The following is a 14,021-nucleotide window of genomic DNA, read 5'->3' on the forward strand; positions in this document are numbered from 1 at the left end:
TTCTACAAGTCTTCCAGTATTTTAACTCTTTCCATGCATATCTTCATTTGTTTTAGTCTCGATCTTCTACTGTAAATCAGCTTTCTTCCTTATATGAAAGTCTTTCCGCACTTAAGTTCTGATATGACCTTAAGTTCTGATATTAAGTTCTGACTTCCAGTAAGTCCTGATTTCAATAAGTCCTGATTTATCATATTGTTAAGTTCTGAAAACTAAACACAAATCATATTAGATATGACATCTCAAATATATTAATAATCTCCCCTAACTTGTAAATTATGCAAAATATACAAGTTAATAGATTTGATGATGTCAAAAACATTTAAGTACAAATGCAATAAGAGTTTAACTAGATAACTAACTATAACTTATGTCCTTGTAGCTTTTACCAGTCTCACTGAGTCAATCTGAATCCATAATGATTCTTGACAAAGCTTGATATCAGTTTTTCTTCTTTAATCCTCAGGACTTGAGAGAGTGTAGTCTTGACTTGCTTTATCTCTTCATTCTGACTTCCAATCTGGTAGATTGCAATCCTTAAAGCAGAGATATGGTTTCTTTCTAAACCATCATTCAGTCTTATTACCCTATGATGAGAAGAATCTTCATTGTAGCACATACATTTCTCTTTCAGTATCTCTTCAAACTTAGCAGAATTCTTTTTCATTGGAATTTCACTTCCATCATTTTCAACAATACTAGGAATGAATTTTGTAACTCTTGAACCAGAAATTCTTGCTTTATCTCTGATGGTCTTCAATATAAACTTTGACCATCTCCTGGTTGTTAGTGTTTGTGCCCTAGAGACAACACTATGATGTTTTAGTTTAAGACATTATGATTATTAATGTTTATGTTCTATCGATTATTCTATTTATAATTTATTAATTCTTAATTTACTACGATATAAATGTTAGATTAATAAATGTCCTTGGAATATGATATGCAATTTTATATCTTTAAGTACGTGACTTAAAATTGAGATTATGAGAATAGTATCAATATTCCTAAAGGTCCCTAGTCGAGTATTATTATTAAGGGACAATAATAATGCATTAAGACTGGTGTGTTTGTTGACTGATGATCACATCTTATTGATCATAGGTATAGTGATACTAAAGTCAAAAACATAGGCATATGTATATGTACATGGTACTGGACAGACCCAATGTGAGATTCTACATATCTGTTGTGTCATAAGTAATTCTCACAGTGATAATGATGTAATGGTCCTTAGACCTGAAGTCATTATATTTATATACGAGAATTAATATACATTAATTCCATTAAAAGTTATCCTTGACCGAGTAATGATAAAAGTGGACATTGGGTATATTATGAATCGTATGAGAAATATGAATGAACTAGATGGGATTTAACCCTCCTATTTTATGAGTGATATTATTGGCCTCTTGTGTGAGCTAGATTATGAAATGCGTGGCCACGCTCAAATGTTGATTTGATATGATAGTCTACTCATTGATCAAGGAAACTTGGATTAAACTATGATGAGGATGACACATTACATGCCTCTAGTTTAATCTATAATATTTGGTTAAAGGGATTATATTACATTGTACATTATTCACAAAAGGTTTAATCGATCACCGATTCAATTATTATTACTTGGGTAGCAATGATGTATTGTTAGATGCCGCTCATTGTTTATGATTTTAAATTAGATTTAAAATTTGTTGTCAACATAATAATAACCTATAGGGTCACACACTAAGAATGCTTGAAGGATTATTTAATTTAAATTGGATTTAAATTATATTAAAGTAATTCGAATTATTTATAATATTAATTAAGTATGACTTAATTAATTAGATAAATATTGGTATTCGAATTTACTAATATTAATTATGAAATTTATATGTTAAATAATTAAGTGAGACTTAATTATAATACAAATAGGATTTTCGAATTAATAATAACTCCTAATTAGTTAAGAGTTATAATTAGTTTTTCTACTCTCTATATAATATCTCTTGTGTGGCTGATTTTGTATGAAAAAATGACTTTTACTAAAACCCTAGCCACCAAGAGAGAAGAGGGAGAGAGCAAGAAGAAATGAGTTTGTGCTAATACACATCCAATCCTTGAGTTCAAGCATTCGTGTGGATACCAATAGAGCATAGATCGCGAGAGCAGGATGCGTGGTGATTGAACAAGCTTTGGATCTCCATTAGTCAACCAATTGGTAAAGCTTATTAAGGTAAACAATCTGATCTACGAATTAAATATATGTTTTTCGCATGGATCCTGCGGCGGGTTTCGAAAATTATATATTTTTTTACGTTTTTAATTACTGTTTCCGTTGCGTTTATGTGCTCGAAACCCTTCAATGGCATCAGAGCTACTTGCGAAAAGTGTTTAATTCTTTTATGTGTTTACTGGATTTATGATGATAACATGTATACAATATTCCATGACTGTTATGTATGCGATTTTGTATGTTTTACATGTTATTATGTTTATATATGCGTATGTATATATATGTTTTTGAATATATGATATTCATGAGAGTTGTATAATCATATGATGATTATATAATCTGTATATATACTGATATATACATGTTTTGTGTTTGTTCTTATTATAAGAATCGTATTTGATACGATTCTGAATCGGATGCAGCGGATTGCTGAAATCTGGGTCTGGTGTCTGATTTTGGTGAACGAATATGCTATTTCATATGGAATCAAGCGTCTGAACAAAACTGATAGCTTTAGCTATCAACGACTTATCTGTAAGACGTTTGACGTCGTTTAAACCCTGTAATATGTGATTTAATGTTATCAGATCTAATTTCGAATTTTCTGATTTTTGCTATATTTGGTTTTTATGATTAGATCATGATTCTTATGTGTTAATTGAGCATGGTGGATGGTTACGCCTTATGACCTTAGGTTAATAGTTTTGGTCTTTTTAAATACGACTTGCATGTCGATTGATCTTGTAATTATTAAATCTTGAATGTAACTCGAGTTCTTATTGTAAGTACATTAGATTAGTTTTTATTTTTCATTCGTGTAATGTACATGAAGACATGAAGATTTGAAGATCAAGGAAGGGTAATCTCACATGGAGGCCATCCAAGGAAGCAATACAAGAAAGAAGACATGTAATAGTTAGCCTGTATTTATTTTTCACCTTAGATTGACCTAGATCTTTGTCATTAGCTTGATGAAGATCACATAGGATAAAGCCATAACCAACCACATTTATTTATTGCACTTTACATATATATAAGCATATGATGAATGTATGTGTAGAATAGTTTATAAAGATGCATGCTTAATTAGATTGAGGATGTATGTATTAGATACGACACCCATGCCATGCTTTCTAAACAAGATAAAATCTGTAACGACTCAAGATTTTAAAATGAACAAACGATTATGAGATTCTTGTGTTTATGAAACACGGAATAAAATATAAATTTTCTTTATTTCTGACATGGGGAGATTTTATCAAAAGCGAGTTCTTTGAACTTGTAAGGTTGTGGATTTTAAGCGAGACCGTTGTGACTCCCTCACTACCTGGAAATCAAACCATTGATGAATATTGATTTGAAGTATTTTATTCAAGGAAAAATTGGGAATCTCTTTATGATGGGATCATGATCGTTTTAAAATTAACAAAACCCTAAAGTTAATATTAAGTTGATCCGATGCCTTCCAATAAGTCTAATGCGTTAACCCTAGATCGATAAGGAGTGGGTTCGCCAAAGTGAAGTACTCCCATCTATCGTGGGAGATGTGTTGAAGTATATTGATACTTTTGACTATTGGGTATGACTTAACTAAGTTACCACAATAGGATTGTGAACTTAGAGGCATAGAGTTTGGCGAGATTTATTAGATAAATATGAACAAATGTTGTTCCACCAAGCTATCCAAGAGTTATATTGTTGATATAATTGACAAATATTGTCTACCTAAATAATCATGTTTTAGGAGAAAAGCCAAAACTGACCTAACGTATGGTGAAATATGAATCTTGGCTCACTAGAAAGGATATAGAAGATATTTTTTCCGAATTAATAGTTAGGGCTATTGATTTGATAAAAATAGTGGGAGATATATATTGTGAATATATATATATATATATATGAATAATCACTTGAACATAATTTAATGATCATCTGTAGACTAAGTCATTTTATACAATTTAATATTATAGATATCAAATGACAAATAACACAAATAACTTCTCTAAGTAATAGTCCCTGAGAAGGACAAGATGACATGAAATAATTTCCTCAATTGACACGGGAACTTGAGGATTGTCCTTAGGTTCAAGGATGTCACTCAAACCCCTCCCTTATTTCTTCTAGCTGAGAATGAAACATGTGCTGAACAAAATGCTTACCAGAAGCAAATTGATTATGCAACTGATGTTTCATGTCTCATGCTTGTAATTATGAGTGCTGAGCTTTAGAAGCAACAAGAGCATAATGATGCTTATGATATGATTGAGCACCTTCAAAGGATGTTTGAAAGATAGGCTCGTCAGAAAGATTTGACAATAATAAGGCACCATATTTTTGCATTAATGGGAGAATGATATCCGGTTGGACCACATGTTCAAAAGATGATAGGTATAGGTACCTTGATATTTTGGGTTTCAAGAATAGTCTAGAGACTCAGCTTGATTTGATCAAACAATCTTTGAACAACTTCAATTCTTAGTTTGTTAAGAACAAAAGGAATGAGATAAACAGAACACCCACTGAGTTGTTAAGCATGTTTAGAACTGCTGAAAATAACACGGTAAAGGCATAAATTACGTCCATATTGATGATGTACACATGGAATGCAAATGGGAAAGGAAAGTGGACATGCAAGGTGAAGATTTGATCTTATTCGGTGCCAAACCAAAGTCCAATCCCAAAGGGCTTTTGAAGCCTAATAGTGGTGTTGCTAAAGGAGATGATTGTCATTTCTGTGGAAATAACTGGATGAATGGAAGTTAAATAGTTGAGCTTATTTGGAAGATCTAAAGAAGAAGACTAGCAATGGTCAAGCTTCAGGTATAGGGTTAGAATTGGAGCAAAAGTTGTTGTTCTAGTTGAAGGAACTCGATACCTAATTTTGCCCATAAGGCGAGATTGAAAACTTGATAAATTGTTATTATGTGTCTGCTTTAGCGGATACATTAAGTCAATTTCTTGTAAGGACAAGAAAGGTTTTCATTTTAATTAAATAAACAATAGTTGTTTATTCTATTTTAATGATAAGGCTTGTAATGTTGCACAATTAGTTAACAATTTATATGTTCTAAGATGACTCAAATCAAACATTACCTCTAGCATTGTCGTTAAACCATATTAATGAGAAACGCATCTCTGAGTTACATATAGATGAATACTTGGATAAGTTTGATTTTGAATCATACGGAAGATGTGAACTTTGTCTCATTGGCAAAATAACTAAAGCTTCTTTTACCTGATCAGGTGAAAGGGCCACCGAACGATTATGACTAATACATAATGATGTATGTGGTCGAATGCGTATGATGTCAAGGGGGCTTATACTACTTCATAACATTTACTGATGATTTCAGTAGATATGGATATGTGGTTCTTATCAAGAACAAATCCGATTATTTTGAAATGTTCAAAGAATATAAGGCCGAAGTAGAAAAGAAAACAAGGGAAAAGTATACAAGTTTTACGATCAGATCGTGGAGGAGAATACTTAAACCTCAATTTCAAGAGTTTCTTGAAGGAGTGTGATAATGTATCATAACTTACTCTTTCTGGAACACCTCAATGGAATAGAGATTCTTAGAGGAGAAATCGTACCTTGTTGGACATAGTGCAATTGATGATGAGTCAAGTGGATCTTCCATTAAGTTTCTAGGGTTATGCTCTAGAAACGCCTGCATATACACTTAACCAAGTTCCGACTAAAGTGGTTCAAAATACTCCGTATGAGATATAGAGTGATAAATGTCAAAGCATGTCATTTACGAAAATTTGGGGACGTGAAGCGTTTGTAAAACGCTTAGCCTCTGACAAGCTTGGACCAAAATTAGATAGATGTTATTTTGTGGGGTACCCAAGTGAGACTAGGTATAGTTTTTATAATCCTTCCAGGAACAAAGTGTTTGTTGCTCGGGCCACTATATTTCTTGAGGGAGAACTACTTTCTAAGAAAATCAGTGGGAGGATAATACATCTCGATGAAGATCGAGAACCACATGATAACATTGAACCAGAGTTGGAATAAGATCAGGATGTACATCAAAATGTTGAAAGTAATCTTGTCCAAGAAACACATGTTATTCTTAGATCTAGTAGGATTCACCAAGAGCCCGGGAGAAATTATGAATTTCTTTTGACTCAAGATGGTGATGTGATGCTTACGGATAATGATAAGCCTCTCACCTACCAAGATGTTATGAACAGTTCAGACTCCAAGAGATGGCTAGAGGCCATAAAATCTGAGATGGAATCCATGTATCAAAATAAAGTATTGACTTTAGTTGATCCACTCGAAGGGGTAAAACCTATAGGGTGCAAGTGGTTTTTCAAGAAGAAAACTGACATGGATGGTAAAGTACAGACCTATAAGACGTGACTAGTGGCAAAAGTTTTAAACTAATTCATGGTATAGACTATGATGAGACTTTTTCACCGGTTACTATGGTCAAGTCTATCAGGATTTTTTTAGCAACAGTTGCTTACTTTGACTATGAGATTTGGCAAATGGATGTCAAAACTGCTTTCTTAAATTGGAGCCTTGAACATGATGTATATATGATACAACCTGAGGGTTTTATCGATCTAAAGTTTGCTATGGTAGTTTGTAAGTTTCTTCTATCTATTTATAGATTGAAGCAAGCCTTAAGGAGAATGAATATTCATTTTGATGAAACGGTCAAAGAGTTTGGTTTTATTCAAAATGTAGATGAACCATGTGTTTACAAGAAGGTTAGTGGGAGCCATGTGACACTCCTAATATTATATGTAGATGACATATAACATATATGGAATGATATACCTTCTCTACAGGCTGTTAAGACTTGGTTGAGAAATAGTTTCTCGATGAAAGACTTAGGCGATGCTACCTATATATTTGGGATCAAAATCTATAGAGATAGATTGAAAAGATTAATCGACCTAGTCGGAGTACATACATTGATAAAGTATTACATCATTTTATGATGAAAGAGACAAAGAAAGGATATATTTCGATGTCTCATGGGATAGTGATCTCAAAAGATAATTGCCCCCTAAATCATTAGATGATAAGGGCCGTTTGAAAAAATTACAGATGCGTCAGCAATTGGATCTATAATGTGTACAATGATATGTATTTATCCTGATTTTTCATATGCTTTGAGCATGACGATCAGATACCAGTCTAATCCAGATGAGGGTCACTTGATAGTTTTCAAGAATATTCTTAAGTACTTAAAGAGGACTAAAGATTTATTTTTGGTGTATAGAGAAGATAGGGAACTGATTGTAAAGGGTTACACTGATACTTGTTTCTGAACCTAATTTTTGGACAGACAAGGATGATTATGAATTTATGTTTGTTTTGTGTTTTGTCTAAATATAATTGATGTTAGCTTGAATAGTTCACAGCAAGAACATTGATGATTCTATGGAAGACGAATATATTGATATTTTTTTTTGAAACAACCATGAAGACTGTTTAGGCATGTCCTTAAGCAATATCGCCTTATTAATGAGATTAATGATTAAGGGGATATAAATGTAAAGTGCATAGTATTGATAGTGTTGCAGACCGACTGACTAAGGCTTTGTCGCAGCAGAAGTACGATGGTCATACTAGTTCCATGAGTATTAGATATATGGGTGATTGGCTCTAGTGCAAGTGGGAGATTGTTAGTGTTTGTGCCCTAGAGACAACACTATGATGTTTTAGTTTAAGACATTAAGATTATTAATGTTTATATTCTATCGATTATTCTATTTATAATTTATTAATTCTTAATTTACTGCGATATAAATGTTAGATTAATAAATGTCCTTGGAATATGATATGCAATTTTATATCTCTAAGTACGTGACTTAGAAATGAGATTATGAGAATAACATCAATATTCCTAAAGGTCCCTAGTCGAGTATTATTATTAAGGGATAATAATAATGCATTAAGACTGGTGTGTTTGTTGACTGATGATCACATATCATTGATCATAGGTATAGTGATACTAAAGTCAAAAACATAGGCAGATGTATATGTACATGGTGCTGGACAGACCCAATGTGAGATTCTACATGTCTGTTGTGTCATAAGCAATTTTCACAGTGATAATGATATAATGGTCCTTAGACCTGAAGTCATTATATTTCTATACGAGAATTAATATACATTGATTCCATTAAAAGTTATCCTTGACCAGGTAATGATAAAAGTGGACATTGGGTATATTATGAATCGTATGAGAAATATGAATGATCTAGATGGGATTTAACCCTCCTATTTTAGGAGTGATATTATTGGCCTCTTGTGTGAGCTAGACTATGAAATGCGTGGCCACGCTCAAATATTGATTTGATATGATAGTCTACTCATTGATCAAGGAAACTTGGATTAAACTATGATGAGGATGACACATTACATGCCTCTAGTTTAATCTATAATATTTGGTTAAAGGGATTATATTACATTGTACATTATTCACAAAAGCTTTAATCGATCACCGATTCAATTATTATTACTTGGGTAGCAATGATGTATTGCTAGATGCCGCTCATTGTTTACGATTTTAAATTAGATTTAAAATTTATTGCCAACGTAATAATAACCTCTAGGGTCACACACTAAGATTGAAGGATTATTTAATTTAAATTGGATTTAAATTATATTAAAGTAATTCGAATTATTTATAATATTAATTAAGTAGGACTTAATTAATTAGTTAAATATTGATATTTGAATTTACAAATATTAATTATGAAATTTATTTGTTAAATAATTAAGTGAGACTTAATTATAATATAAATAGGATTTTCGAATTAATAATAACTCCTAATTAGTTAAGAGTTATAATTCGTTTTTCTACTCTCTATATAATATCTCTTGTGTGGCTGATTTTGTATGAAAAAAAAAGACTTTTACTAAAACCCTAGCCACCAAGAGAGAAGAGGGAGAGAGCAAGAAGAAACGAGTTTGTGCTAGTACACATCCAATCCTTGAGTTCAAGCATTTGTGTGGATACCGATAGAGCGTAGATCGCGAGAGCGGGATGCGTGGTGATTGAACAAGCTTTGGATCTCCATTAGTCAACCAATTGGTAAATCTTCTTAAGGTAAACAATCTGATCTACGAATTAAATATATGTTTTTTTGCATGGATCCTGCGGCGGGTTTCGAAAATTCTATTTTTTTTACGTTTTTAATTACTGTTTCCGTTGCGTTTATGTGCTCGAAACCCTTCACTGGTAATATCAGGCTTTACCTCTAAAAGGTAATGAAAGAATTGAAGTTCTTTCAATGATTTGTTCAGCACATCTGATTCTGACATTTGATATGTCCTTCCATCTACAAGAAATAGAATCATATTTTCCTTAACATTGTGCTTGTTATGAGCATCTAGTACCACTTGAACAGATATAACTTTATCAAGGTGTTTCTGTGTAATTTCTTCAAGAGGTCTGTCAGTCAATAGAAATGGATCTCTAGTAGCAACTTCAACTCCTGTTTTAATCTTAGCTTCATCAGAACCTAGCCCAGCCCTGTCTCTTGGTTCTCTAGCATTTAACCCAATAGTCATGAAAGTAGACAGTAATTGGCTTTTCTTTGGATCTGATGGTTTGACATTTTTCCATAGAAGTTTTTTTATCAGCTACTTCCATTTTGTCTAAATCAACTTGAGCACTGTCAGAGGTTGACTTGATGACTTTATCAGAACTTGTTGTTTCTGTTGTAGCTTGCAGTTCTTCACTCTGAACAACTTGAGCTTTGTCAGAGGTTGTCTTTGATTCTTCATAAATATTCTTTCTTTTCTGAGTTTGAACATCTGTATTTTCTGTAAGAATATCATCAGTAACTTGAACCATTTTGCATACAGGTTTTATCAGGATTTGAGGAATTTTTATCTCCTATGGCTTGATTGGTTCATCAATTTTTCCTTTCCCTTTGTCTTTGGGATCAATCTCAGTTTGTGATCTAGTCTTGGGCTTTGATGCCTCAGTATATGACTTCTCCTTGATCACAATGCCTTTTTCCTTAGGCCTTGGAGGTTTCTTTGTAACATAAGCTTTTGGCTTTAGATTTTTCTTTTCAGCTTTAAATCTAGCTTCTTCCTCCTTGAGATTTTCTAAATCCATTCCTGGATTATGCTTCAGAAATAATCTTTTAGCAATTTCCTCATCAAGTGTCTGAATCTTGGGATCCTTGTAGTAGAAAGTAGTCTGCTTTCCCTTAAGCTTCAGAGTTTGCATGAACTTTTAAGAATCTTGACTTCCACCTTGTATCAAAACATCAAGCTTTGTCAGACTTTGCTCATCAGAACTCGATATCAGATTTTGAGTATGAGTACTTGCTATCAGATTTTGAGTTTGAGCAGCTTCAGAACTTGTCTTCTTTTGAGTAGAAGATTTGCTTGCATCAGTACTTAGTTTCCTTGAAGAAACCTTGTTGCTCTGCCCTTTACTTTGAACTTGACCTCTACCCATGCTAGGGTTTCCCTGGTCATCAGCTTCATCATCTTTATAACGATTCGTGTATTTTTATTTTATTTGGAAGTGTAATAAAGATTTAAGTAAATAAATAAAATGTGTCTAGCGATTTTGGAAGCGATTATTGATTTTTATTTAATTGTTTATAATTTGTTGATATGTGGGATTGGAATTGTGATATTTATTGGTGAGTTATATGATTTTATTTCGCTTGTAAAAGTGACTTTATTATAATTTTAATTCCATAAATATTTGGGTTGTCTTTAAAATTGGTTTTCTAATTTTATAATTTCAATAAATTTTTTTAGGACTTTATAAAATTGAGAAACCAATATTTCATTAATTATTCATTTTTTAAATGATTTTCTGAGTGTGTTTAATGGTAAAATCCATAATTAATTATCGAAATTTTCAAAAATTATGAAACTTATATTTTATTAAGCTCATATTATTCTGAGAATTTTAAAATTATTTTGGGAATTTTCAGGAATCGTTTCACCTGCGCGTCGTTGCGTTGTTTGTTAAAGAGCGCGTATAAAGTGCGCTTTCGAAATTGTTTTTAAAATTTTGAAAATTATGTTTTTAATTAGTTCGGAATATTTCGGATCTTTTTGGATTAGTTGGAATTTATTTCAATGTGTTTTTAATACTATTTGGTTCGTTAAAAATATAAATGTCGGGATATAAATTGGGTTCTGGGGATTCAGAAATTCAGATTAATAAAAAAACAACATGTATCCTGTTTAACAGGACACATGTGGCTGCCTTGTTAATTCCTATATTCATTTCCCTTTCGGGTATTTGACAGTCTCGGCTCTCTCTTTAATCTCTCCTCCTCGATCATCTCTTTAATCTCTCATCCCTCTCTCTTCTGTTTCTCGCTGTTCTCGGTGTGCCGCCGTGTTCATCTCCGGCTTGTTTCCGGTGAGTGGTCGTGGTTTGGTTACTTTGATTCTTCCTGTTGTTGTATGCTTATACATATATATGTATGTATACTGGTGTACAATTGGCTGTGGTCTCTGTGTTGTTATTCCGGTCGCCACCTCCTTTCTCCGATTCCGGCGAGAGGGGTGAGGCGCTGTGTGTTGGTGCTGCTGCACGCGCTGCGCGTTCCTGTTCGTTTCTGTGGTTTGTTCAGTTGGGTTATTTTGTTGGGCTTGTGTTAATTTTGTTGTTGGGCCTGCAGTTTGGGCCGATACATTTGGTCCTTTTTCTGTTAGGCCGAGACTATGCAGTGGGTTTGATTATTATTATTCTTTTTCTGCAGGAATTATTGAGTAAAATTCGTGATATTATTAATTCGCGTGGGAAAATAATTTTTAATAAATCGGTGGAATTTATTTGGATACCCGAATATTTCGGGCACCAATAAATTTTGCCGCCGTACCGCGATGACTCGTTACGAGCGGACGGTGGACGGTGATGACGATGTTCTGAGTCCTAAATTTTATAAATAAATAAAATAATTACGTAAAATATTTTCGGACTTAAATAATTAATTGTGATTGGTGTTGGGATGTAAGTTGTGTAAAATGATGAAGTAATATTGTGAATTGTGTGATTGAGGACGTCGATTGTAATCGACGGGTAGTCTTATAAATAAATAAGATGCTACCAAATTTCCTAAAAATATATTCGAAAATGTACGTATTTATATTATACGTATTACCCTAACAATATTCCGACTACGTGACTATGTGATTACGAGTTTATGTGTATAATAATAATACGAGTCGGGTTATCAGATTGAGTTGTTAGGATTTGAGGATATCAAGTATGTCGGTGTAACTAATTAGGGTACTCTGTATTTGTAGATACCAGTAGAGTTTTCCCAGGATCGAAGTCAGTGTGAAAGCTACTTAGAATTTTGTAAAGCGTTGCAAGGCAAGTACCCCTGACCATTCTTTTATGGTTCAGTGCATATGAATAGCTAAATGTTTTATTCTCGTAATGGAACATAAATGTTTTATGTTAAGTATCCCCTGTAGCTATAATTCACTGCTTTCAAATTGTTTTGGGGAAAAGTAACTTCGAAAGGTACCTATCTCGAATTAAATAATTTGCGAAACGGATTTTATATGTGTGATGGTTAAATAAATGATTTTGAAAATGAGATAGGTACAAATGTGTTGAAAACTGGATAAACGGTAAGATATGGGATACATTGGGGCCAGAGTAGGCCTATTGAGGTGGCGTAAGAGGCTAATTCGGTTGCGCGCACTATAAAACCGATTAGTCCAGCAGGTCAGAGACCTAGCTAGTCTCTGAGTTCCGGAACAGGTAAATGGGATGGCAGTTAGAGCCGTCTGGTGTTGATAGCCTGATCAGCTGTCTTCACATATCCGCTATGTATCTGATTGGGATTTGTGAATTACATAAGAGCATAAATAGTTGATACAACGGTTTTATAAAATGATTAACATGCTAAAATTGGACTCTGGTATTACACAGCACACTACTATATTGCTTTAACAAATCATGCTAATTAGTGATATCCAGTTACCTTTGATTTTCATTATGAAATGTTGATATCTTGGTTACAGTTCTGTTCCTTTTATTGTTACATTCCAGTTTTTATTCTGTTATTCATATCTTGGTACTGCTGAGCGATTATGCTCACCCTTGCAAACTGTTATGTATATTTCGCAGATGCCTAGAAGATCAGTCAGACCGACCCATGTTCCCGCCCCTACTGGACCCGGCTCCTCTGAGGTAGTTTGTATCAGGCCATGAGGTCTGAAGAATTTCTGAATAAAGTTAGTGTGTCTTAGATGTTGAATAAAGAATTTGTAATAGTGAGAACCTGAATTATACATGAACCTGGATCGGATCTTGGTTTGGGGTCAAGTTAGTATATTTAATAAATAATTCTGTTGTTTATATTTTTGGTAATTGTGTTTAGTGACGTCAACTCCTGACCCCGGGGTTGAGGCCGTCACAGTTGGTATCAGAGCTACAGGTTCAAGTCCCTGATTCAGGTTAGGGATTGTGTTGAGTAGGTGATAACATGAGTCTTTAAGTGTGAGTCAACAACTCATATAGAGGAGCAAACCTTTAGAGTCAGTCGAGGGTTCCGACGGTGTTACCCTGGAATCTATTAAATGTTTTGATAGAATTGCCTTGACCTGGTTGTGTCTTGCCTGTATATTTATTATGTTGGCAGTGGCCGATTGCGATTTCGAGTTCTCCATCTCGGGAGAATCCTTTTGATTCGGATAGCTCAGATTCTGAGAGACCCCCTGATGCTGTTACTGAGGAGACCCCTATGCCTCCTCCCCCAGTACCTTCTTTTGTGCCTCGAGACATCCCTGGATCTGGTCCTCGTCCCCGTTGGGTACGTAGGTCTGTGTCTG

Source organism: Apium graveolens, chromosome 11, assembly GCF_009905375.1.
Source record: "Apium graveolens cultivar Ventura chromosome 11, ASM990537v1, whole genome shotgun sequence".
NCBI lineage: Eukaryota > Viridiplantae > Streptophyta > Magnoliopsida > Apiales > Apiaceae > Apium > Apium graveolens.